Here is a 25,824-nt window from a genome sequence, read left to right on the forward strand (position 1 = left end):
TGGAGAGGGGGTGGGGTAGTGTGGGTGATGATCATTTGGAGTAGTGGGTTTGCTGACGAAATAGTGTGCTTCGGGCCGGATTGGTTGATTGCCTGTGTTGGAATGATCGGGTTTGGCTCGGGGGATTTGAAGGTGGGTTGTGGGCAGTTAGGCGTTTCAGTTGCAGATGATGAGAAGTCGAGGGAGAGGGGTTTCAGGAAGGGTTAAGCCTTGGGGGAAGGAGGTGATTGGGGAATAGAGGGAATAGAGGAGGTGGGTCGAGACAGGGGAGGTGAAGAGTGTTGAGAGATTGAGGGGGACTAGGTACGTTTCCTCTTTAGTTTCTTTGTTGCGATTGGAGTTTGAGAGAGGGTAGGGGGGCCAGAGGGGGAGAGGGATGCGGCTTCGGTTCTTGCCAGGGCCAGGAGTGCAGTTTTTAGGGAGGGGAAATAGTGTGGTTGGTGGTGGAAGGTGGCGGGGGATTGTGGGCAAGGCGGGGGATGGGAGGTTGTAGAGCGGGATGTCCCTGGTATGATAGTGAGAGGAGCGGCATGGATGGTTATCCTTGGCTGGTCAGTGGTGGGGTTCAGGGGAGGAGTGGTCTTAGGGTGGATGTTTGCAGAGCAGGATGTCCCCGGTATGATAGTGAGGGGAGCGGGAATGGTTATCCTTGGTTGGTCAGAGGTGTGTTTTGGGGGAGGAGTGGTCTTAGGGTGGTTGGCTCGCCATCATGCCCCTCTGGCTTGGTGTTTGGAGAGGGGAATGGTAGGGAAAGCGAAGGAGGGTGGGTTGATTGGGGATGAGGAGGGAAGGCAGATTGTGCAGTGGGAGCGGACCATGGTGCTCGTTTCCAACAAACTTTGGTGGAGTGAGTGCACTCATGCTTAGTAGTTGTTAGGTGTGGTTTCAAGTGTGACTTATAGTTTATTGGACTATATAAATTCGGTGATATCACTGGCTGAGAGTGAGCTTGATTTCAGGGTTCCACGAAGCCTGGTGATATTATTCACTTATTCTAGGTTTTGGTGAACTATTTGTACTAGCTTGCATATATTAGGCCGTTTTGAAATGTAGCTAGCCGTTAGGAAGTGCTAATTCGGCGGTCTATTTAGTTGTTACTACAGCACAGTTACGCTGTTGGGTAGGCTTTCTAGTATGCTGGAGTACAGGTAAACTATTAAGGAGGAATTGGATGTAGCAACACCCCAGGTATGGTTTTAGTTGGACTTTAGGAGGAGTTTAGGCAGGGTTTTAATTGTAGCTCTAGATTGAGTGGGGGCATGCTATTAGGCACACATCAAGTTTGAATTGCACAATTGATATTCAGACTGTTACTTGTACTTCTAGGTTCAACTGATCACAGAGATGATGTTTGGTTATTAGGTACTAATAGGTAGACTTCTAAATTCAACTGTACACATTACTAGGGCTATTCTAACTTAGGTTTTGTGTAGGGAGGCTGTTGGGCACACTTCTATAATCAGCTTTCGCAGAGACGCTATTGGGCACACTTCCATAATCAACTTTCACAGAGAGGCTATTGGGCACACTTCTATAGTCAACTTTCACTGAGAGGTTTGTTGAGCACGCTTCTATAGTCAATTTTCACAGAGAGGCTATTGGGCCCACTTCTAAATGCAACTTTCACAGAGAGGCTATTGGGCCTACCTGCATACATGGACAGGTTTCCTGAGTGGTGTCTTTGCCCAGGAACAGGGGATCTTATGTGTAAGAACTTGATATGGAAACACTAACAGTTTTGTTCTCCAGAGGGCAGATATGGGGGGAAAATATTAATTTGGACAGTTTTCCCAACACAGTGACACTGTCTACACAGCTACTGTTATATAGGAGCACAAGAGATAGTTACACATCATACACCACTAATGTAGGCCACACTCATCAAGGTTATGTCAGATATTTATTCTCAAAATTCCTGTGAGAGCAGTTCAGTGCACCTCTTGACACACATGGGAAAATGCTAAGTGTTGATCTATCCCCCACACAACAGTTCAGCCAGAACAAAAAAGCAGCCATGTTTGATTGGGAATAAAATGTCTCTAAGCCCTATCGAAGGAAGTAGACACAATTGAATGGACTGACCAACAGCAATTGTGGCGTTCAGTCAATGTTGCAGTGTGAAAATGAAAGTTCTATTAAATTTGAATTTAAGCAGGTTTGAATCCCAGGGGCTCCTCAAAGTCTCTCTTCCAATTTAAGTTGCAAAAAGGGAGCCACAATTAAATTGGATAATTAAAGTGGTTAATAGTCTATACACAGATGGTATACCCATCCAAACAGGAAAGTATTATGAGAAGAAGTGGTAGATCAAGACCTACATAAAGTTGTGTGCACGATTCAGTTAATCATCTTTTTTGCTGGTCTTGAAAAGTGTGAATATGAAGAAGAACTCATTCAGGAAAACAGGGAGTTTAAACCCCAAAACATATTTCACCCTGTTGTGATAAATAGAGCTTTGGAAGTGTTTGAGCAGTATGTACTTAAACATTTTTGATGTCTCGATTTTCAATCTAGGGTACCTTGTATTCTTAGTAGGAATCAAATTAAGGTCTTGAAAGATTTAACGAATCAGAACAAACTCACCTTTAAACCAGTATATAAAGGTGGAGCTCTGGTGTTGATGAAAACCACAGACTACACTAGAAAATGTATGCAACTTGTGGCTGACACTGAGACTTATTTGCCTCTTGATTATGATCCCAAGTTTCAATTAAGTCAGCTGATTGAAGAACTTCTAGATACAGCTGAGTTACAAGAATTAATGGCAACTACGACTAAGCATTTTGTCATGAATGTCCATCCGATGACACCTCTTTTCTATATTCTCTTGAAGTTTAATAAATCTGTTGTCAATCCGCCTGCTCGCTCCATACTGGGGGCCACCAATAGTCTTTGAGAACCATTGGCACAATACATTGATCAGATGGTACAACCGTGTGTTAAACAGACAGAGCCTTCTCTTAGGAACTCAAGTGACTTTCTGTGGAAATTGGAATCGATATCCTTGTATAAATCCCAGGTTCTTTTATTTATCTTTGAAGTTGTAAGTCTTTATACCTCGATCCCACTCAAAGAAGGAGTAACTGTGATGGAATGGTTTCTGCTCCAACAAGACCAAGTGGTAGTGGACAAGACTTTTGCCTTGACCTCATTGAAATTGATACTGAACAACAACTTTTTTCGGTTTCATGACCGGTTTTTCCTACAAATTACTGGGACCTCCCTGGGGGCATGCATGGCCCCCACATATGGAAATGTTTTCATGTATTCCTTTGAGAAGCAATGCCAATCTTCACACTATTTAGCTACCGATAAGGTAATGCTTTGTAAAAGATACATCAACAACATTTTTGGGATCTGCGCAGGAAAAGGAAGGTGAATTGATGTGATTTTTGAATTATTTGAAATCCATCCATGATCGCATTCAGTTCACATGGAATATTGACCTGGATTCGATTCATTTTTTGGATACACATGTTAGGTATGTTGACCACAAGTTGGTAACTTCCTTGTTCACTAAACCTACAGACAGGAAGAGTCTTTTACATGCAGTCAGCTTTCAGTCACTGAGTAGGATACAGGGTCTTGCCTATAGGCCACTTATGAGACTGAAATGCATCATTGTAGACCCAGAAAAGTACAACAGGCTGAGCGAGACTTGTGAGGCTTTACTGAACAGAGTTAGAGCAAGGGGCTAAGATAAGCAAAGTTTGATCTCAGCTCAGGAAAACGTTGCTCTTTTACTTCGAAATGATTTGCTTCAAGTTCAACCCACTGGGGATTTTCCTTGTTTGATTTATGTTCGCACATAGTCTCATCAAAGTACTAAAATTAGACAAATTGTATGTAAACATTGGAGTATGTTTCAGGAATGTGACACATTAACTATTTACTCAACCCCCTATATGCGCTTATATTAATTAAATGTCCATTAAGAAAATGTTAATTATAGTGTAATGTGGGGTCAGCAATGTTATTAAACACCCAGAAGTCGGGACTTTCCCGTGTTACTCATGCCAGCATTGTAGTAACATTATGAGGGGTTTGAGTGTTGAACAGTGGAGGGTAGCTCAGTGGCAACGTGCTCGCTTTGGAAGCAAATCGGCACGGAGCAACAGGGGTTCGATCCCCCGTACACGCTTAGAATCCTCTGGGTATTAAGCTAAATCACCTATCATATCATATCAGCCATATATGAGGAGACGATCTCTTTACGTGACTGTGCAACTTGTGATTCATTTAATGTACTTTATAAATTAAAATGCCCTTACAGACTTTTCTATGTTGGTTTAAATATCAGAAAATCCAAGATCCGATGGACGAAACACAGGTCACAGATTAGGACAAAGAACTTGAAATCACCTGCAGCAGCTTATTTCATGGAACAACGTTACATTTGAACAAGTGGTGATTCCGAAGAGAGGTGGTGACATGACACGTCTGCTGCAGCATTGTGAAGTCTTCTGGATAGATACTCTATCTTCCCTTAGCCCTAGAGGCATGAACTGGGATTTTGATTTGAATTGCTTCCTTTAAATCATTTTTATATATTTTTCTATTTATTTATTTACCTTTATCTTTATATTTCGCTTCTTACTTTCTTACATGTTCTGTGATTTACTTTTTTCGGATCGTAATGCCTTACAAAGATGGTGGACTGTTGCTACTTTTACTCCTTACATGCTGCTGACTTTACTTCCATGCACAGTGACGTATAGGATGTGATGGGGACGCGCCTTGTAACCGGCGCCATCACGTGATGTCGTTCCTCCGCATTTTCACGAATTGTGTTAATGGGATGCTCGTGGTTTCTTCATTTCTGGGGAGTTATTGACGACTGGCAGAGTGAATCTTGTTTAAACCTATGTGACAGCATTGCATGGTTAGTTATGGTATTCTTGACCTTTGCGTAGTGGTGTTTTGTGCAATACCATTTACCCTAACTCTACAGATATTTTTGTGGGGGGCACGGGCTACTTGGTTGGGTTATGGTTTTTCAAGACACCCTGGAGACATTTGGTTTCTTACCTTTGCAGGGAAGTTGTGCTTCATTGTAATGCTTGGGATGTTTGGCTGCGATTTGTAAGCATCTACATGATACTGTAGTGTTTATACGCTTTCAACTCTGATTTTGAGAATATCAATTTCGGAAAAAAGGTTATCTTGGCATCAACCTATAATCTTGTTGGTCTGGATTAGGATTTAACTTTCTGCTCTAATGAGGTTTGGTAACTATATTTTGTTTATTTTTAGGACGTTTCGAAGTGCTTACCTCTGCTGAAGGGACATTTCCCAAAACGTGTAGGCTCTTTGTGGAGACTTCTATCACTTTGAATCTGTGACATGATGGAAATATATTTTGAAAAACCTTTGAATTTGCTAATGTTTTGAGTTTTGACCTGTTATACCTATGCTGTATGACAGTTTACAGTTTACACAATATTAATATATGCACTAGCTGTACAATCAGGGTACATATGGTTTTCTTTGGAACCTTTGCCTAACTTTGCATGTATGACTGTTACTGTACTATTTTAACTGTGTATATATAAAAACCTTTTGGTGCTTTGAGAGTGCATCTGTGTTCCTGATAATTATTTACTATACCATTTTTTACGGTTGTTCGAGCGCTTGAGGGATGCCCCTTTGAAGATTGCACCCATAGCGATTTAGGAAACTGTTAGACAACCTGAATTCAGTTCTTTGTGTCTCGACCTCTAGAGTGCAGACTGTCAGGTAAGATGTTCATAGTAATGATAAATCTTCCTGACCTGTGTCAACCCCAGAACATTTTACTTTTACTGGTGGATTATTTGTCCTTATACCTCTGTGACTGGGAACCTTCTTCCACACTCACAGAATCTTTTGCTCTTTTGATGGGTGTCATGTTTAAGACTCTCCATAGTGTCTTTTAAAAGTTATCATCTTTGACAACTTTTTGGCAATAAGTGCCCATTGTTGCTGCGTTGCCCTAGGGGCTCCCCTTTTATTTTTCTCTGGCTAACACTGTGAGAACTAAAGTTCCCACATTTTATTAAGTGAGACCAGCACCCCCACCTTATGGGGACTGCTGGGGAGGTGCTGAGTGTCCCCTTTTGTCATTGTAAATGTAACATTTATGTTACAAGGACAAACGTAACTTTAATGGCTGGTGGCAGTGAACCTTTTTATTAATTCGGTGCATCTTTACCACCGGCTGTTTACACAGCCCTGGTAAAGGCAACAATGGGTGCTCATTTGACGAAAACTGCCTCTGTCTTGTTTTTTTGCCATTTTAGTGTTCCTTGTACTTTCTTGTTCCTTCTCCTGACAAACAGAGTGGGAAATGTATTTTTGTGATTTGTGTCATCGGTGGGAGTGCTGTGGACTCCCTGCCTATGTTCCAGAGTGTCTGTGAAGGCAGCAAGCAAGGGAGCAGTCCAACATTCTACATCCCCTTGTCTTCCAGCATGACTGTGAGATTTCACTTCAAAATGGGAGGCTGGCTGTCCTGAAAGGATTGCCAACCCCCCAAGTTTGAATGTTGCAAGGCTGTTTGATTGTCTGGGTTCCTGCATAAAAGTCTGAATGTTGAAGTTGAAGAGGTTGTTGACCACTGGAATCGAAACTGAATAGGAAGATAAAGAATTTGTGGCTGAAACGATATCCAGTGACCGGAGAGCATGCTGTGTAACTGGAGCATGCTGTAGCCCTTTCTGCCAATCAAACTGGGGACTCCGACAATGATGACTCTGACCCAGAGCTTGATGAAATGCACTGCACTCAAGCAGACCTCTGTTTTGAGCCATCCCACGCCACGCTGCAATCTTGGGGGGGCTGCAATACCCCTATACCCTGGGACCTTGAGACATTGTGTAGTACATGGTCTTCCGAATTTCAAATAAAACTAAACCCTAGTTTACATCCTGCTGGATCTCCAGAGGCATGAATCCAGTAAATAAAAAACCCTCAGCAGAGTGCTGAATCTTGCAAACAATGAGCACCCGACCAGCGATATTCTGTCTTCTTCTGTGCTCCTGAAAAGGTGCCAAAGCCACAAAGCCACATATAGCCACAACTAAAAACTGTTGTCTGCAGTCTTCTTCCGTGATCCCTGCTGCATAAGCCCTTCCAAAGTCCTATCTTCCATCTTCTTGACAAGGGAATCCATCAACCGGGATTTTGGCTGCAGATCCTGAAGTCTTCCTGCTGCAACTCTTCTTCTGTGCTGAGGTACTGTGTTGGCTGTGGTATTTTACCTACCTTAAGCCATTGTGATTTCTGTATAGCTTTGGGTGTTTTCTGTGATGGGGAGGCCACTGATCCAGTTCACCCAGGCCGCTGCAGAATCCACCTATGGTGTTTTCTCTGCAGTCCCTGGACCCCCAACTAACTTTAAAGTGAAATACTTACTTGTTTGAACAGCCTTCCTCTGGAATTCTGACTTTGCCTGCAACTGAACCCTATCTCACCATGCCTACAGCTGGCACCTAGACGACTAGGGTTGCTCTGCTGCCTCTGAGTGAACTCATGCTATGGAATAAGGGAAGGACTGTATAAGACAGAAAAGGGTTCTGCCATAAAAAGAATGACATGTATGCAAAAGTTACTTACTTGTAAAATAAGTTGGTTTGTAACTGTAACTCTGTGAGTGCACAGTTACAAAAGTTCTTTCTAAACTTGAATGTGAGTTGCACTATTCTGAAAAGTATATCTAATGTTAAGTTACTCACCTGTGCATTGATTCTGCCTTTTCCCCAAAAGTAATGCTGTTGATTTCACTTTTTATTATTATTCCTCTTAAGATAATTGTATGAGTGTCCCCAATTGAGTCTTGCTTCCCCTGACTTGCTGTTAGCCTGTCCAGAATAAGTCTGCCTAAGTCATACTTGCCTAGATTGTTGATAGCTCCTGCCAAAAGGTGTTACTTACCTTGAGTATAACTGTGTTATCCTAAAATAAGTTAGAGTTATTGCTTCCCTTAGTCTGTGAACTGAAAAGAAACTGTCATTGAATATTACACCCCAAGGTCCAACTCCCCTAGAATAACTGTGTTATCCTGAATCAGAGTTATAGGTTTATACTGTTCCTAAAATCTGTATTTCACTAGATCAGAAAACTATATTATCCAATTGATATTACTATGTGATGTCTTGCTTAGGGTCACAGTACAACTGATAGGGTCTACTACCCTTGTATTACTGTAAAATAATCTGAAAGTAACTCATGGTTTTACCCCCAAGAATAGGTGTGCTGCATACTGAATGTATAGAAGATATAATAGGTTATGTATAACATGCTTAATACCCAGAGGTTTGTTTCTCAGACCCAGAGGATCAAAGTTGTGGTGCTCTGTGTCATCTTGCTTCCAACGCAAGCACATTTCCCTTGAGCTATCCTCCCGAGATAGGTTTGACTTCCCTAGAAATCAAACCTACATTGATTTGACTTCCCTAGAACTCCTGTTAGGTGTTACAAATAAGGGTATATGCTTTGGTCTGTGCACCTTCAAGCATAGTTTTGTGTTTTTATAAATGTGGGAAAAAACGCCCTGAAAAAAATAACTATGTTATCCCCGTAAGCCCCAAACCTTCACCAATCATCTTTCCTCATCCTGCACACATGCTCCCGGCCGTCATCACTTCCCAATTAACACCCTTAATATCATTTCAGAGCTTAATTGTTGACTTTCAGAACTGAAAAAGCTTGGTAACAGCAATACATCATTGGAGATATTACTAACCTTTTGGCTGTAGGGGCACCTGCTCTGCACCAAATGAAAAAGAAACTACTGGACGCATTTGTGCCAAACCAACAAAAGGATTTCCTTTGAGCGCTTCATGCCCGAGTTGTTTCTTATTTAGCGACAATCCACCTAGCAGTTTGGGTTGTGTGCATAGCAAATATTGGATATTTTCCCTATGTGAAAATTAATGAAAAAGTGAAACACACACCCCTTTATGACTCTTCATATCTTTTTTCGAACCGTAACATGGATTTGAACACAATTTCCAGTCCTGGGGGGGGCCCGAGCCCTAATATTGGAATGTCAAATGCCATGCTGAGCCATCCTACTTCTCAAAAGTTATTAACCATAGAATCTTCCCTTTTCTTATGGATGATAGGTTTTACCTTAACTATGTTGCGGCTATTGGCACACTATAATATATATATATATTAGTCACTGCACTATAGTTAAATTGTACGTTGAGTACCACAGGAGAGAAGAAAAATGAATTGCTAATAACTTTGGACTTGCGCCCTTCTCCCAAAATTATAGAGATATCTCCCATTGTGCATTGCAGTAGAGAGGCATTTCAGAAATGAACAAGCCTCCATCTTTTTACCGATTAGAGAGAAAAATGCATTTATACCCATGAAAAACTGGAAAACAAAAAGCAGAAAAGGGCCATTTTTGGCAGGAAAAATGAGTAATTGGCAGAGGTGGGTGGAAGACACCATGTGAAATTTTGGAGTTGGAGGGGGACTAGGGATGACGTTAACAGCTTGAATGATGTTCTGTTGTCGCAATTATTCAGCATAATAACTGCTGCTACAGAAAAAAAGCACAAGCAGGAATGAAAGTGCATCACACAGAAACAACAAGTGTTTGGGGACAATGGGAGAGGGTTGGGGAGGTGAGGAGGCCCTGAGAGGAGTACAGGTAGCAGGCACAGATGAGGGGGGCACTTGCAGAGTCCTGCGGAGGGCACATAAGCACTGTGTAAGGGTGCAAAAGTATGAGTCACAATGATGACATATTTTGGGGAAAATACTTATATTAACAATAATAAGGTTGGACACAAGCTTCTCTAAGTAAACAAATGTAAATGTCAGGAAGTCCAGAAGTAAAATATCTGTCACCGTTGTGTCAAAAAAACCTACTACTAATTCACAATCCGAAATAAATGAGCAACGGTATACTTCACTAAAAGAAACCGTGTTCTTGGTGTTCTCAATGACCAGAAAAGTTCCCAGATTCACTGGCAGTGTTGATAAGAAATGTTAAAAACCACAACGCTCCAAGACTGGGGTGGCGCTCCTTTCCCCTAGAATTATTCTTATATTAGGATGCTGTTCCAAACCATAAAGTTCCAAGACTGGAGTGGAGCTCCTTTCCCCTAGACTTATTCTTCTATTAGGATGTGGAATCACAGGTCTCTTATATTTTCAGTCTCTATTTCCTATTTACTCAGGATCCCTCTCTCCCAAGGATAGGATTCACTTTATTATGCCCAGGGTCTTTGTCCCCCTGGTTCCCAATCTTCTATGTAGGTGGGTGTATGTGGCTGTGAGTGCCAGACTCGTAAAAGTGATTTGGCGTCTTCCCTTGCCAAACCGGATGATTCTCATAATATGTCTCTTTCAAGGGTTCCAGATGCTCTGGACTTTAGACCTTGGTTTCTGATATGTGTGTGGTTTCCAGACTCCCACAGCCTCATTACTCCCCCATGGTTCTTTCTCCTGCCAAGTGGATAACTGTCTTTGATTCACTTTCGGGTCCCAGATCTTCTCTCTTGTGTGAGGGTCCCAGACTTGCACAGCAGTATTATACCCCCTAAGTTCACTCGCCTGCCAACTGAGTTACTAGTTTTGATTGACTTTCAGGTCCCAGACACTCTACTTAGGTTCACTCTCAAGCTTCCCCAGACCTCCAACCCCTTCTGGTCAACCTGAATACCTGTTCTCTTCTTCGTGAGTAGTACCAGTGTTTCCCCAGTCTTGGTGTGGCTCGCTGATGCTCCGGCAGCTTCCTGGAGAGTGGTGGGTCTACAGCGCTTCAGGCTGCATTTCTCTTCTCACGGCTGTGCATCCTGTCTTGCAAGTGGTTCACTTGTCATAGGACTCCATGGGAATGGGGGGCGTGGAAACACCGGCACCATGCGGTAATGGTGCCGGAGTTTCCACGTCCATCTGCGGCCGGTGGCGTTATGCCCACCAGGTCAGACCTGGTGGGTGTAACACCACCAGATACAGAACTCGTAGTTAGCTGGTGCGGAAACGGTGCCAGTACGGTTTTACCGGCACCATTAAATCCGGACCGGCTAACTTGTAATGAAGCCCATTGTGTCTCTGCTTCTGACACCAACATTGTTCATTGTCTGTGGTCACAGCACTATCTAATGGATTTGACCTACTCTCTACCTTCTTTGAAACCCATTTATCGACAGTATGTTACTGCTAGAAATTTTGGAAAATTAACGCCTCATCTATTTTCCTCTCCGCTGTTGTTAAAACCTGAGCCCCCGCTTACCTTTACTAAATCTAATGATCTGGCTCACCATCTTACCCACACCTTTAATCACATTGTGGATACCCAAAGAAATCCCCACTAGCTAAACCTACAACTAATAAGAACATTTGGTTTGATGACTCGATTACCTATCTTTGTCGTCTTAAACAAAAGGCAAAGAAAGAATGGTGTAAAAATCCTACTCCTACCCTTCACATCACCTGTACACAATCAGTCACTAATCTTAAATAAGCTATTATTAACATCAAATCCCATAGTTATAACACTATGATCTCCCCTGCCAAATCTCATCAGCGTAAACCTTTTTCAATTTTAAAGGAGTTTAAAGGTAAATCTCCCACTGAAACCACTGCACATGAGAGCGGGGATTGGTGCCAGTCAATACACAATAAATTCAACTCTAAAGTTTCTGGTCACAAATAATCTATCACTGCACAGTTAAATCTAGACCGCACTGCTTCATCTCAAGGGGCTAATTTCTTGAATATCTCAGCAACTCCTGTATGTAATGCAAACCTCTTTTCATTTTTCACCCTGCTCCGATGACCAAATTTTCAAGATTGAGTCAGATATGAAACCCACTTCATGTATGGGGGACAGTTGTCCTTCAAGCCTCTTCAAAGCTTTCATTGACACCCTGGCTCCTTGGGTGACCCGCCTTGTCAATCTCTTTCAAGGAATCAAATGTACCTTTTGGCTCTTAAAGAGGCGAGGATTAGACCCTTTCTGAAAAAGAGTACCATAGATCCTCTCATTGCCAAAAACTACCGACCAACCACTAATGTGGCATTTTTACTCACAATATTAGATTGTGTTGCCCAGCTACAATTGCAGGATTTTCTGGAAAGTAACAATCTTCTCAATCCTAGGCAATTTGACTTTAGGTCGAAACACGGTATTGAAACTGTGTTACTCGATCTGAAATCCAACATGGCAAGCATTGCCGATAAAGGTAAACCAGCACTTCTTATGTTTCGTGACTTTTCTGCAGCATTTGATTTAGTTGACCATTCCCAACTGGTCGCTAGTTTAGTGGATCGGGTGCTCTGTTCCTCTGCCACAGCTCAGTGGATTGCATCCTTCCTTGGACCCAGATATGCCAGAGTGGCCGTGGACAGTGTTTGTTCTACACCAGCTTTAGTCCCACCTAAGGGCTCCTGTGTCTTGCCAACATTGTTAAACATATACATCATGCCTCTTCTCACTCTCCTGGAGGACTATGCCAACGACACCCATGTCAGATTGGAATTATCAGGGTGCTATACCAGGGACACCAATACTGTCAACTCTATATTTCAGGCCATCCAGGCTTGGATGGTTACCAACTCGCTTGCACTTAACTCTGAAAAAAAAAAAACTCATTATTGTGTCGGGAAATAAAATAAAAGAAATGGGTCCCGACTATGAGAGCCTTTCTATAGCTACAAACAAAATTAAAGTTGTTAAATCTGTAAAAACACTAGGGGCCTCATCACGAGTTTGGCGCTAACCCTGGTGGTATTACCGACAGGGCTATTAGCCCTACTTCCCAACTCCCCGGCGCTATTAGTGCCGGACCACGGGTTTGGTGAAACGGTAAGTCCCCATTCCCCATGGGGAATGTTCAGCACTATTACCCTCGGTGGTATTACCCCCAGCAGTAATAGCACCAGAAATAGGCAAAATCTCGCCAGATTTGCCCTCAGCTCAGACCTGGGGGTAAATCCGCCAAGCCCGTGATTTGGCAGACCCTTAAATGCGGCGGTAATAGCATTACCGCCGCATTTAAGGGTTACCGCCAAACTCATGATGAGGCAGTAGGTATTACCCTGGTCACTGAGCTTACTATGAGGCCTCAAGTTGCTCAGATTAAAGCATCCTGCAGCTATGTGTCCAAACATCTGAACCACATATGCCCCTATATATTCTTACAAATAAGTTGCTGCTTACTGTGGCCTTGGTCAATTCACTTCAAAAGCCAATCTTCAAGTTCTGGAAGTTACACAGAGCAATGCTGTCACAGCAGTCTTTGGTCTTTCTAGAAGGGATCATGTCTCCAAAGTCAAAGGAGAACTATAAAACATTGTGGCACTCACAAGATCTTCGCACTAACCTATAAATGCTCTAACACTGACACACCATAGTACTTATTGATTCGGCTGTCTCCCACTTTATTAGAACACTCTTTTCGCTCTTATGATCCCACCAAACTGGTAAAGCCCAGATTCAAGCTCTCGGGATTTGGTGGCACTATGTTCGATGCACAAGCCCCTTTGACCTGGAATAAGCTTCCAAACCACTTAAGGCAGGCAAACTCCCTCTCTGAGTTTAAAAAGGGAGTCAAGACCCATCTTTTTAATCTCAATCCAGACTAAGGTTTTTCCCATCCCTATATCACCTCATCTGGATTGTTTCTGTGCCGCTTGTCTTGTTTGTTGACCGTACGCTTTGAGGCATGTGGGCGATTTAGCCCGTTATAACAATTAAACTAAACTAAGACAGAAGCCTTATCTTTTAACACCCTTCCCTATTCTAGAGCATGAGTTATCTCAGAGGCAGAAGGGGGACCCTAGTTGTCTGTCTAGGAGCCAGCTGTAGGCAGGTCAGGAAAGGGTTTGGTTGCAGGAAACTCAGAGTTCCAGAGGATATCTCCTTCAACAAGTAGGTATTAGCTTCAGAGTTAGTAAACGTGTTCAGGGACTTCACAAAAGGATCCCTATAGGCGTACCAGCATTAGACCTGGGTGAACGGTATGGGCAAACTTCAAAACATATGAATCACCCACTCAGTCATACACTATTGACACAAGACTTAAGGTAAGTATTACCTAAGACAATATAGTACCTCAGCAGAAACAAAGAGCTGCTGGGTCGATGGCTTCACAATGCAGAACCACAGGACATGGTCCCTGGAATCTTGGTCTGGTGAGGAAAGAAACAGTCACCGGATGGGAACTTGCAGCAGCAGTTGAGATAAGAGACTTCCAACAAAGGATTCCCCCAGGCTTCTCAAAGCTCTGTGGATTTGGTGCCCTTTTACAGGAACCAGATGAACAATGTCTATCATTGGCCAGATTCTCTTCACTCTCTCGGTGGAACACTTTGGCGAGGGGACTTCAAGGATTTGAATTGTGTCCATGGAGGTCCAGCAAGAGTCCACCAAAGTTTTGACAGGAATCAGTCTTCAGAAGACTATGAACATCAAATTGGCTTGAGTTCTATGGGCATTGGTGGTTTGCAACCCAGCAAGGTCGCAGCTCGTCGATGGGTGGCTCAAAATGTAGGTCTTTTTGAGACTAGTTGGTCTCACAATCCTCTTGATAGGAGTCATCATCTTGGGGACTCCCAGTTTGATTGGAAGGAACGGCTAAACAGGCTTGGTTACTCAGCATGCTCTAGGGCCGCTGGAATTGATTACAGCCATCTTTTCATCATCTTCATCTTTGGATTTGTTTCCAGTGGTCGACTTGTCAGCAGCTTCCAGAATCAGGGTCTTTATCAGGAATTACAGCACACCTTCTGAAACCTCTCCCTGCAGTTTACTGAAAGGGGCAGTTGGCTGTCCAATCAGGACAGCCAGCTCCCCAATAGGAACTGGTTCCTTTCATACAAGCTGGAAGACAAAGGTCTGCAGGGTTTTGGACTCCTCCCTCCATTCCTGCCTTCACAGACACCATGGAGCCTCGGCAGGAAAAACAAAGGGTTCCTGCTGAAGAGAAAACTGCAACCAAGATCTTTCCCACCTAGGACGGCAGAAGAATACCAAAGGAATAACAAGGATACTTAAAATGGCAAAGAAAGAGCAATATGACTTAAATTCATTAATGGTCAAAAACTGACCCCAGCCATTCGGGTTAACTCGCTATTGTAACATAAATGTTACCAGGATTGTGAGGAAGGGGATACATTGCATCTCGCCAGCCCTCCACATAAGGTGAGGTGTGCTGGCTCGGATCTCTGTGATTACTGCTCTTCGGGAAATTGCGAATCCGAAAAGATCGAATCACATAGATCACTATCCACCATCCTGCATTACCTTATCCCTACCCCCCACTTACCTTTTTGAGTGGAACACACAGACATATGCTGCAAGACTCTCCTGTACCCCTGTGGCACCAGTTCCCTCCAACTAACGTGGGTCGGAGTGGCACTGCAGGGTGCTTTTTTCTATTTGATCTTTTTCTTTATTGTCATGTGAGACAGCCCTGCATCCCTCGACCCCCCTGTTCAGCATTATGACATTTGATATTTTGGTCAGTGCCGAATGCGCAGTAAATGCGCTTTCAGCTTTTTTTTCTTGATACTTTGTAGTAAACCCTCTGGCTCACTATATTAAATGTAATGGGCATGGGAATACCACTTTACTTCCTGGGAACAGTAGCTCACCCAAGAATAAGAGAAATAACAAAGAGATGGCTAAAGGGACAATCCAGCCTAAGTCCAAAAGTTATAGGGAACTATAAATCCATACACACTCCATGGCGCGACATAACAAGGTCACCCATACAAAGAGTAAAAGACAAGGTGAGAGGGTAAAAAGATTGTCACTCACCTAGGGACAAGGAAAAACAATCACCAGGTCATGCCAGATGTTCTGGGGTTGGCAGAGGTCAGGGAAATGTATCACCTTTATGAAAATCTGACCTAACAGTTGTCCCTCCTAGACCAAGGCACAGGAGGGTCCAATCCACACATGTATGGATCTCTTTTTGCAGTCAGTTAAGCCTATTGTGGAGTCCAACAGAAATCTTTAAGTAACTCTTTTTGGGATTAGTTGGAATGTTCTTTATCCTTAACAAATTATAGGACCTGCAATCGTTTCTAGCCAATATTCTCAATTTACAAGAAGGGGTCTTACTTAACAGTCCCTGTGGAGATACACCAACTCCTTAACCTCCAATGGGCTTTTTAATGGGATCTTTATCAAAAATTCCCATTGACCTAGTGGGCTCTACCTGTTTCCTCATCCCCTCTCCCTCTGGAGCGGGTTGGGTTTCGGGTATCTTAGCTGGAATAGTAGTGGCTAAGCATGGTAAATGATTCCACTTCCACTTAGATCTATGTTTGCATTGGTTAGAGGTTTCACTCGTAACACTAGGATTTTTAATTGTGTCTCCTGTAGAAGATCCACCAATCTTAAGATATTTAAATCCTGAATTTGTTTTACTGGTAATACAGCTACTTGGAGAACTAACAGTCCCCAAAGTCCAAGAGAGGTTTCCATTTTTCCTAACCGCATCAGGAGCAGTGTGGGTCAAAGGCTTTATATTTGGAGTTGGAATGGTAGAGCATGGTTTAGGCTCCCATGTCCCTTTAACTCTAGTTTTAGTTTTGCCTTTGTTAGAGGTTGCCCTACTAACATTAGAACTTTCAGTAGGCTCCGCTGTAGAGGATCCCACCGATTTAGAGTTGTCTCTTGAAAACAAAACCCTGGCCTTTACAGGTTTCCTATCCATCTCTCCTGTAGGAGCAGTGGGAGTCACAGGCTTTTTAATAGAAGTCCTAGTAAGAAAGCTACGTTTAGTCGTCTTATTTCTCATTTTGTTATTCAGTTTTTCAGGCCTGGACATTTCCTTCTGGGCACTCTGAACTAATAAAGGAGAAAACGTAATTCTTACCTTGGGGTCAAAGTTTCCCCCTGCCCTGGTGGATCGGCCAAGAACACCTAAGTTCTAGTCATCCCTTTGGATCACCCCCACTGTAAGTGGATTTTCAGGAGTATCCAGCTTTAGAGTTTTAAGAACAACCTCCACAGTATGTGGGTTTTCATGGGGTTCATTCACTTCAGAGATAACTGCAAGTTCCTTTGTGTCAAGGGTATGGCACCACTCTTAGTTTCTGGCAGGCACACCTAGGTTCTTGTAAGCCCTCTGAATTGCCTCCACAGGTTATGGGTGATAGTCCAGGTTTTGAGATTCAAGGACCACCTAGACAGCCTGTGAGATTTCTGGTGTTTTAGTCACCTAAGCCTCAGCTGAAGGTGGGGTCACATCTGTACATTGGTAGTACAGCAAAGTACTAATTCAATAGAAACACTTATGTTTTTTATCAACTATGTGAACCATCTCCACAGTATGTGGATTTTTAGATAGTTCAATTAGCTCAGGGCTAACTAAAGGTGGGGTCACCTCAGTGACTGGTTTAATGGCATGACACCATATTAGGGATGGGACAGAAACAGTTATGTTTGTGTCTACTTGTTAAATCACTTCCACAGTATGTGGATTTTCAAGAGGCTCTGTCACCTCAATGTTAAGTAGAGGTGGGGTCATAGAAGTGACCTCTAGCTTTGTGGGCCTAGAGCCTTGGTCCCTATTTGAAGCAATGGGGTTTTCGCCCAAGTGCCCTTCAGAATAGAAGTTAATGCTCTTTGTCTCTGAGGAGAGGTCCCTTAGGTGACCTCTCTTGATTCAAGTTTAAGAGCCTCAACCTTTTTACAAGGTGGCTCAGCTGAGTCTAAGACAACAGCTTTTTGTCGTAATCCTCGAGGCACAGACAGTGGAGAGGGATCAGGTAGGTTCATTATTTGTTAAATACCCCAGGGCCAGAGGAACACTCCATACTCAGAGGTAGCTCCGTCTTTCTCCCCAACTGCCCCGGGCACCACATGCAATCCCTTGAATGCCCAAATGATGCAGGAGAGGGAATCATAACACCTTACCCCATAACAATGAAGAAAACAATGAACAAGCCAAAGGAGCATGGAGCAAAAGCCACAGGAAGGAGCAGCAGGGCAGGGAAGAAAGGCAGGGGGTGAGGACAGGGGAAGAGAGGCAGAGGTGGAGGAGAGGTATCAGCAGAAACAAGAAAAGGATATGGTAGGTTCAATAATAAACAAAATCATCTCTCAGATTCAGCGTGATTTTTCTTTCTCTGGTAGACTCTCCCATGGGCTGCGCACCAACACCAGGACCACCTGGAACAGTCTCATCATACAACGGGTCCCGATCAAGTGACAGATCAGAACTGGGAACGGCACACTCTTTGCAGGTGCAGTGAACAAGATCATCAAAAGACAATTTTTTCCCATCACCCAGCACCACGTTCTTCCTCCCAATACTCTCAACTCTCCATGTGCTCTCGCAGTTGGACAATCCTTTAAGTACTGTTTTAGGATTTTTCACTTTCACTAAATCCCCTTCCTTGAACACAACACAATGGGTGCTCCTTGTATGATCGTAATGCTCCTTGTATTTTTCCTGTTGTCTTTCACTCTCCTCATAACCTCTTCCATGTCCACAACTTTTACATTCCTGTTTGACAGCTAGGCCAGACACAGTTGGCTGCATGCAGTTTTTCCCCTTATCATGATGAACGGTTCAACCCCACTTTGGAATGTGGAGTCAACCGACAATCTTTCAATGATTCCTTGAGTGTCACTCCATGGCAACAAGTATGCAAGAGCAGGCTGTATCGCAGACTGTATTAACCCATTCACGCCTTTCACTAGGCCATTCATAATGGGGTGATAAAGTGAGGTACGCTTATGCTGGATCCCTCTATCTTTCAAAAATCTCTGAATTTCTTCAGCAATCAACTGTGCACCATTGTCAGAAATAATCTCTTCCGGATCACCTTCTCTACTAAAAATGGCCTCCAGGAATCTAACAACTTTCTAGGACATCGCAGAATCCTGCACTACACCCCATTCAACACACTTGGAGGTGTAATCCATCAGTAATGCAATGTAAACCTTGTACGCCTCCAAGGTTTCAAAACGGCCTGCAATATCAATCACCAGTTTTGTCCAAACACAATCATTGACTTGAATGGGTTGCAGCAGTGTTACATTGGATTTCTTAGACTTAGTTCTTCCATGTCGCTCAACATTCCTGACCACCAGTACATCTCCCTCAGTTGTCTCTTATTGAGACTCCTCCCCAATTGTCCTACCTGAGCAATGCTCAGGATATTCTCTCGCAATCCTGTCAATCACCTCTAATCATACACAGTGAATATGATATTCCAATATTTCATCCTGCACTTGGTTGTATTTTACGAGGCATTCTTCAATGTTGTTCCATCCCTCTGAGATGTCTCAGGGTGGTAAACTTCGTTCTGGGTCTTCAGCTGAGGCCTTGATCCAATCATCTTTGACAAAACCTGGCTAAATCTGTGCAATTATAAATTCACCCTTGTCTTCATCCTCACTCGAGACACCCTCTTTGGCCCACGGAAGGTTGGAGAAACAGTCCGCTATCACATTTCCTGCACCTGGTGTATCCACAACTCTGGCAATGTATTCCATAATGTCAATCATCCATCTTCGTATTCTCAGGGAGGTCAAGTGTGGCCGTTTGAAATTCAAAATGTGTATCCAAGGATTGTGGTCAGTGCATATAATAACAGGCAACCCCCAAATAAGTGTCCTTCCTGAAGTTCTCTAAGATCCACCTCACTCCCAAATCCTCTTTTTCAATGGTCGAGTAATTGAACTCCGAATCCTTCAATACACAAGAGTCAAATGCAATTGTTACTACTGCTCCTTCTTGGGTTTGTTGCAGAACTCCTCCTAAGCCCACATTACTGGCATCCATGGTAATGACACGGGTGGCAGTGGTACTGAACATACTCAGAGTGGGTTCTGTATTGATGGCTTTTTTGACATCATTCAACTTTCTCTGACAGTGTTCTGACCAATTAAACTTGGAACACTTCTTCATCAGCCCTCCTATGTTCAGTGTCCTATCCATGAATTGCAGGATTAATTTGTAGTATAACTCCGCCATTCCCAAAAAGGAGCGTAATTGATCTTTATTTATGGGAGATTACATGCTTGCTATGGTCTCCACTAGTTCCTTCATGGGTTTTATCCCTTCACCATGTATCACATGTCCCATATATGTTACTTCTCTCACCTTAAATCTGCACATCTCAAACTTCAGAGTGAGCACATCACCCAGGAGTAACACACCCAGGAGTTTCACATTTTGATCTTCCTCCATCATGGATGCCACAAGGATGTCACCCTGGAAATATTAAACTCCAATCAGGCCACCAACAGTTGTTGCATGAGTCTCTGGAAAACTACAGCCACTGAAGCTAATCTGAAAGGCATGCATTTATACCTGAAGGCTCCGAAAGGTGTGACAAATGATGTTAGATGTTGAGAGAAATCATCAAGTATAACCTGATGGTAGGCTGAAGACAGGTCCAGCATTGTGAAATATATGGTGGGTTTCCTTGTGGTTAGCATAACATTGATGTTTGGAAGTGGGTGTCTAGCTACCCAGATGTTGGAATTTAGATCTCAGAGTTCTACACACATCCTTATGGAGTTTTCTCTCTTTTTTACAATCAGTATAGGAGCTAACAATTCTGGAGACTCAATAGCTTCAATGATGTCATGTTCACACAACTTGCCTAGCTCATTCATTAAGGCATTTCTAGTGCTGACCAGTATGTTCCTGACCTTATGCATCATCGGTTTTGCTATTCTCTTTAACACAATGTGGTGCTTGAAACCTTTAAGCATGCCTATCTAGTCATTGAATACAAGGGGAAATGTCTTTGCAAGGCCCTCCTTAGATGAAAAATCATGCGTTATGACACACAGTATGGGTCTCTCTTTACCATGGTGTATCTTGATCTCTAAGACTGCTTGTTCTTCCCATCGTACTAACGAAGACCCGTTCTCTGCCACATATTATTTGCAGAAAACATCTCTTCCCCTAAAGTTGAGGTTAACCCACGGATCTTTATTGGGCTTTTGCTATACCCCACAGCTCTTACATGAGTGGGCCTCAAGTCCTGCAACTGTCCCTTCAACTCATGTTCAAATACAATGGCATCTGCTATCATGTATGGCCACCCAGTGTCCATCATTATGGCCAAAGGAATGTTATTTATTTCCATGTGCATCCACAGTCCTTACTTTGCTGTAGGGACAATGGTAAAGAAGTGGATGGCTACGACATCAGAGATCATGAATAGGCTGCTGTGCCCCATTATTCCCTCAAGGCCCCTGATACTGCCTTTCCTCTAGGCACTTCTGCATACTCTGCCATAGTGTCCTATCGCACCACATCAAAAATGCTCTGCATTAGAGGCAGGGCATTCTTTCTCACCGTTAGGGTGTCTGGTAAGCCCACACTTGTGGCATCTCCATTGTGGCCGAGATCCTTGAGCACTTGCCCCTTGCACAGTTCCAGGAGGTGGTCTGTCTTTGAAAACTTATCTTGTGAGTTCATTTTGTGGCATGGAGCAGACGTTGATCCTTTTATAATCAAGGCCACAGTGGTGTTATCACTGTCATCATCACCTTTGTTCCCTATCATTTTGAGTTCCAGGGCAGTGGACTCACGTTGAACTACTTGCATGCACTTGCTCCCTAATTCCATTGTCCTGGCTATTTCAATCGCCTGCTCTAACGTGGGGTCTTTTGCTTGCCGCAATCTTTTTTGAATGTGAGGATCAGCAGTATGAAGCATAAGTTGGTCTCTCAGTTAGTCGTCGTCAACTCCAGTGAATTTGCAGGTGGCAATTAGGCCTCTCAGGGCTGCAATGTAACTGTCCACTGATTCTTTCTTTTTTTGCTTCCTTGTGAAGAAGTAATACCTTCCCAGAACAGCATTGTTTTTTTTCTCCAAAATGTCTATCAGGTTTTGCTAGAGCTGCTTCATACCTTCTGATTGCATTAGACTCACCACCACCATGCAAGGCTGTAATCTCAGACAATGTGCGGAAACTCTCTAGTGCCTCCACTCCAAAGCAATCCAGGAGGGAGGCTTCCTTCAAATCATTGATGAATTTTGCATGACCAATAGCCGTAAGGTAGACCTGGAAAGAATCTGCCCATTGTTCCCAAGAGATCGGGGGGTCTCCCGTCTTGGCCAGGAAAGGCAGGGGAGGAAGCACATCCTGCATGGTCCACTTCTGAGTGAAGGAGACTGGCACTGACCTATCTTTTTTAACATGTTTTCTCATGCTTCTTTAAAGGGTTTAGATATAGAGAAGGTTTCTTCTCATACCTATTTATGAGAGTTTTTCTCACCCTACTATAGGTACTTTTCTCAGCCTCATTCATATCCAAGATCACTTGATAGTCATTATTGGGAAGACTAAATAGAACTCAGGGGGTCTAATCACTCTTGTTCAAACCAAACATTTTACAAGCAAGGTCAAATGTGTTCAGCCATACAACAATGTCACAATCCAAGTCATACTGGCTTACCTATTCTGGGATCCTGGCAGCTTCAGACTCATCAGACCATGAAAAATAGGTACAGTCCAAAAAATTGGTTCCCATAGATATGTTAGACTCTTTTTCCTTTTTTCTGGTCTTTAAGTCAAAGTGCATTAGAATGTTCCTTTTTTTTTAGTTCCATGAATATACCACAAGTTATGGTAGAGGGTAAGATAGGGACAGGAGAAGAAGAGGGGGTGAACTAACATCCTCCTCAACAGAACCTTCAGAGATATCCTCATAGATATCTGGATCATTCTCATCCGTACCAGTATTGTCAGGAGTTGACATAGGTGAGGGGCATAACACTTTATTGTACCACAACCTCTGTATAATTTCCATCTTACTCCCTTTATCATTGAGCCCACTTTCTTTACAGAATTCCAGCAATGTCTTTATTGACAAATGTGAGTAGTCCTTAGGCCTAAATTAGGCCACAGTGTTCGTTTTGTGTTTTAGTTAAAGTACACTTCCTTGGCTAAACCAAACCTATTGGGTGGTTTCCTTTGAACACAAGGGCGGTCATTACAACCTTGGTGCTAAGTGCACCAACTTTACCACCATGGTGTAAACTACGTTTACACCTTGGTGGATGGCGGATTTACCGCCCCATTCCAAGGTGAGTGGGGCGGTAAATCCCCATTTCCCATTTTCCCTTCCCCATTCCCATTTTTGCCCCATAGGGCATAATGGGAGTGGGGAAGGCGCTAATTACGCCGCCGTAAATTACGGCGGCGTAATTAGCACCATGGCGGATTAGCGCCATGGACTTTAACGCCTGCCAAAAGCAGGCGTTAAAGTGGGAATCCGGCGTTAAGGGTTAACGCCGTCGTTAACCCTTAACGCCGGGGTTGTAATGACCTCCAAGGTATCTCAATAATCAATGTAATCCAATCTACACAAATCCCACTGCATGACAAGAGTGTTATAACTGTTGCTTGGTACAAAGAAAGTATAGCATACACATGGTCCAAAGAAACACTGATACCCTAAGTATTGTAGAAATAATTATTTATTTTAAATACAAGTAAGACAAGATAAATCTTGGGAAAGTAAGTATTAGCACATAAGTCATAAACACAAATATAAAAAAACAACTTAATACTTATGGTATACATACCAAAGTATAAGCTTATTGAGAATAGCAATAAGCAGTTCAAGGTGAGTCAAACCTAATGTAACAAATTCAGAATGGCATTAAGATATTGTTGGGGAGTAAAACCTAAGTAGTTAGACTTTTAGAATACTATAAGTAATTCAAGGGCAGCAGTCCCTATTGGTCCTAACATACAGTGTTATTCACTTATCGAATTACTTAATTAGACAACACTGTTACGATTAGATATCTTGCAACACATGTAACTTTCATCTATTCTGAATGGATACAGTTACACCACCAGCATTACTTTTAAGAACCCAGTTCAGAGCTCGTAAAGTAACTTGCATACTTTATATATGGGCCTTAGTCTACTCATGGACAAGTAAGAACCCAGTGAAACTATTTTAGAAGTGCACTAAAGCAATTCAGGGAAAGCACAGCCCAACATTACAGTTTAGGAAGAGCAGCAGCTATTCAAGGTCAGTATAAGCTATTGGTATCTAAACTATTACACTATTTCTATTACAGGAATAGACAGTTTAACCAAGGATACCTTTTAGGAGTTTGGAATACAATTCTAAGTTAAGTAAGAACTCTAGCAAACATTTAAGAAAGGCAGTCAGCAGTTCACGGTAGCTAAGCACCTATATACTTTTCAGAGGGGCAGTGTGCAACTTTATGATAAAATAATAACAACTCTAGGACTCTTTTAGATGTGCACTTAGCAGATCAGGGTTAGCGAACGCCAATAGTACACTTTCAGAATGAAAATCTGTTACTCAAGGTAGGTAAACCCTGTTGGTAAGCTTTTACAGTAATTTCTTTTCAGAATAGTTAAATAGTACCAACACAATGGGCCTCATTACGAGTCTGGCGGTAACCGCGGCGGTAAAACCACCTGGTTACCGCCGGACTCGTATTACCATTCCGCCTCCGTGACTCCCGGAATTACCAGGGCATTACAGCCCCGGTGTCCCGGGAGTCACGGAGGCGGAATGGTGTTAATCCCCATTCCCATTGAGTCCTATAGGACCTATAGGACCCAATGGGAATGGGGAAGTGGAATCACCGGCACCATCTCGTGCTGGTGTTTCCACGTCTGCTTGCAGGCGGGAGGTGTTCAACCCGCCAGGTCAGACCTGGCGGGAAGATCACCTCCGCCTGCAGGACTCGGGATTGGGCTGTCCGGAATTAACAGTGGCGGCGGGTTTACCCCCACTGTTAATTCCGGACTGCCCGACCCGTAATAAGGCCCAATTACTTTTAAGATTAGTGAAAGACAGTTCAAAGTAAATAAACCAATTTATATAAGGTGTAGAGGGGCAGAATGCAACTCAAACTTAAGTAATAACTTGAAGACACTGTGTAGCACATTCTATTACAGAGATACAGTTACAACACAAACTTCTTTACAAGCAAGTAGTTTCCATAGTTGTTATAATTTCAAGACAGAAGCCTTCTCTTTTAGAGTCCTTCCCTATTCTAGAGTATGAGTTATCTCAGAGGCAGAAGAGGGAGCCTAGTGGTCTAGGAGCCAGTTTCTAGGCAGGTCAGGATAGGGTTCAGTTGGAGGAAAGTCAGAGTTCCAGAGGATATCTCCTTGATCAAGTGCGTATTGCATTCAGAGTTAGTTGAAAGGGTTCAGGGACTTAACAGAAGGTCTCCCTGTAGTTGTTCCAGCATTATTCCTGGGTGAACGGTATGGGCAAACTCACAAAGACACGAATCACCCACTCATCGTTATAGGATCGACACAAGACTTAAAGTAAGTATTACCCAAGCCACCATAATACCTCAGCAGAAGAGAAGAGCTCCTGGGTGGATGGCTTCATGATGCAGTAGCACAGATCCTGGTGCCTAGAATATCAGTCTGGTGATGAAAGAAACAGACACTGGATGGGGACTTACAGCAGCAGTCGACAGAAGAAGCTTCCAACAAAGGATTCTTCCAGGCTTTGCATGGCTCTGACTATTTGGCACTCTGTTACAGGAATCAGATGATGATTGACCTTCGCTGGTCGGATTCTCTTCACTCTCTCGGTCCTGTACTCTGGTGAGGGGACTTCATGGATTCCAGTCATGTCTCTGGAGTTCCAGCAGGAGTCCCCCACAGGTTTCGGCACAAATCGGACTTCAGAAGACCATGCACGGCACACTGCCTCAAGGACCCTGGATATTGCTCATTTGCAGACCAGCAAGGTCAAAGCTCATTGAGGGATGTCTCAAAATCCAGGTCTTCTTGAGCCTAATGGGTGTCACTAGCCTCTTGGTAGGAGTCATCATCTTCAGGACCCCGAGGTTGATTGGCTGGAAAAGTTAAAACAGGCTC

This window comes from Ambystoma mexicanum, chromosome 4q (assembly GCF_040938575.1).
Source record: "Ambystoma mexicanum isolate Mex_15411 chromosome 4q, UKY_AmexF1_1, whole genome shotgun sequence".
Lineage (NCBI taxonomy): Eukaryota > Metazoa > Chordata > Amphibia > Caudata > Ambystomatidae > Ambystoma > Ambystoma mexicanum.